At 38.9% G+C, this 2,755-nt stretch overlaps 1 non-coding gene across 1 annotated transcript; it reads left to right on the top strand.

The window, feature by feature from the left end:
- Positions 1–2,162: 2,162 nt before the first annotated feature.
- Positions 2,163–2,235, top strand: TRNAW-CCA. The gene has a single exon. It is a non-coding gene; the product is annotated as a tRNA-Trp (tRNA).
- The last annotated feature ends 520 nt before the right edge of the window (positions 2,236–2,755 follow it).

Consider the following 2,755-nt stretch of genomic DNA (forward strand, 5'->3'; position numbering starts at 1 on the left):
GAGATTGTCTTTACTCCATTGTCTATTCTTGCCTCCTTTGTCGAAGATAAGGTGTCCGTAGGTGTGTGGATTTATCTCTGGGCTTTCTATTTTGTTCCATTGATCTATATTTCTGTCTTTGTGCCAGGACCATAGTGTCTTGATGACTGTGGCTTTGTAGTGGAGCCTGAAGTCAGGCAAGTTGATTCCTCCAGTTCCATTCTTCTTTCTCAAGATTGCTTTGGCTATTTGAGGTTTTTTGTATTTCCATACAAATCTTGAAATTATTTGTTCTAGTTCTGTGAAAAATACCGCTGGTAGCTTGATAGGGATTGCATTGAATCTGTAGATTGCCCCCAAAGCACTATTTCCTATTATCCTTACTCTTACCATAGCACTTCAAGATACTTTGGTGGGTGGGGATAAGAAGTAATTCATTCTTAATATCATATCCCTCAGCACTTAGCACAACACCATGATAGGCATGCAGTACATCTTTATTGAATAGAAATAAATCTGCGAACAACAAACAGCACAGGCCTGGACAAGTAGCCAATGTTCAAAATTAATGGTTTGTAAATTGCTATTTCTTAAAACTATAGGTCATTTCACCATGAAATTAATTGTCACATGGTTGACTAACTGCAGTTACTTTTTTTAATTTTTATTGGAGTATAGTTGATTTCTATTGGAGTATAGTTGATACTATTGTGTTAGTGTCTGCTCTACAGCAAACTGAATCAGTTTTATATATATATTTGTGTGTGTGTGTGTGTATATATATATATTCACTCTTTTTTAGATTCTTTTCTCACATAGGTCATTATAGAGTACTGAGCAGTAGGTTGTTTTAAATTACCTATTTTATATATAGTAGTGTGTATATATCAATCCCAATCTCCCAATTTATTCCCCACCTTCAATTATTTCTAAGACATAGTTCTTAATTCCCCTTTCCTCCTTCCCTTGCTGCTTGGTTCAAGAATGGGTATGTGTCCCAAACCAGAGACAACTAGTACAAAGTGTCCCCATGGTCATTGTGATAGGACATAAGACAACTTTTGTGTGCATATGCTAAGTCACTTCAGTTGTGTCTGACTTTTTGTGACCCTATGGACCATAGTCCACCAAGTTCCTCTGTCCATGGGATTCTTCAGGCAAGAATACTGGAGTGGGCTGCCATGTCCTCCAGGGGATCCTCCCACCCCAGGGATCAAACCCACATCTCTTATGTCTCCTACATTGGCAGGTGAGTTCTTTACCACTAGTGCCACCTGGGAAGCCCAAGACAGATTTATCAGAGCAAAACTCAGGATTCTTGTAGAAAAAAACTCTCTCTATGTCCCTGATGTGAACAAAGAGGCATGTAGCCCTTGCTGTTGAATGCAGCAATCAAGCAAGCATGAAGGAAAACAGTCTGAGGATATTGAAGTTTAGGGCCAAGATAATTAAAAAGAATATAACTAGGTCCCTGGTCAAACTGTGTTTGATATCTACATTACTAGTGGAATTTTTAGTTTTGCTAGCTAATATATTTCGTTTATCATGAAAGCCACATTCGGTTATATTTTCCATTAATTGCAACCAGAATGATCCTAAATAATACAAACTCTAAAAGGATTACTTCAAATTAAAAATATCTGGCTATGGCCTTTTTTATTTTTTTAATTTATTTATTTATTTTTAATTTTTACTTTACAATTCTGTATTGGTTTTGGCATAGATTGACATGAATCCACCACAGGTGTACATGCGTTCCCAAACATGAACCCCCCTCCCACCCCCCTCCCCACAACATCTCTCTGGGTCATCCCCGCGCGTCAGCCCCAAGCGTGTCATATCCTGCATCAGACATAGACTGGCATTTAGATTCTTACATGATATTATACATGTTTCAATGTATGGCCTTTTTTCTGAGATATTGCAGATTATATCAAGCTTCAACTCCATCAGAAAGAATTCTTAGATAACTCCAGGAGAGGGTATTATCTCTCTTGTTTGTGACCTTCATTTGTTGTATACTGTTCTGTAACATCTACCATATTGTTATATTGTATGACTGTTTTCTCTCATTATTTTAATATATTGTAATCTCAATGACATTGTAATTTCATTGGGCTCATGACCATCTTTGTATCTTGTACAACATTTTGCAGTCAGTGGACTGCTAATTAAATTCGACTTCCCTGGTGGCTCAGAGGTTAAAGCATCTGCCTCCAATGCAGGAGACCCGGGTTCGATCCCTGTGTCAGGAAGATCCCCTGGAGAAGGAAGTGGCAACCCACTCCAGTATTCTTGCCTGGAGAATCCCATGGACTGAGGAGCCTGGTGGGCTGCAGTCCACGGGGTCACAAAGAGTCGGACATGACTGAGTGACTTTACTTACTTACTTAAAGGTTACTACAAACCTTTCAATTTTCTTTAGCAGTAGGAAAGACATAGCTATGGTGTTGAAGAAAAATGTCAAAACCAACCTGTTGAGAATGCATATCTGACAATAGAAATTGAAAACATTTTAAATGCCTGTACTAAAGACTTTACCCAATGCCACACTTGGCATGGAACACTTTCAATGTTACAACAGAGTATTAAAGGTTTACTGCATACTAAATTTTACAGAACACTGTGTACCAGACAGTTTCTCCTTGCCTCAGTGCCTTTGGGTTTCCCTGGTGGCTCAGCTGGTAAAGAATCTGCCTTCAATGTGGGAGACTTGGGTTCAACCCCTGGGTTAGGAAGATCCTCTGGAGAAGGGAATGGCTACCCATTCCAGTAT

This window comes from Oryx dammah, unplaced genomic scaffold (assembly GCF_014754425.2).
Source record: "Oryx dammah isolate SB20612 unplaced genomic scaffold, SCBI_Odam_1.1 HiC_scaffold_28, whole genome shotgun sequence".
NCBI classification, from domain to species: domain Eukaryota; kingdom Metazoa; phylum Chordata; class Mammalia; order Artiodactyla; family Bovidae; genus Oryx; species Oryx dammah.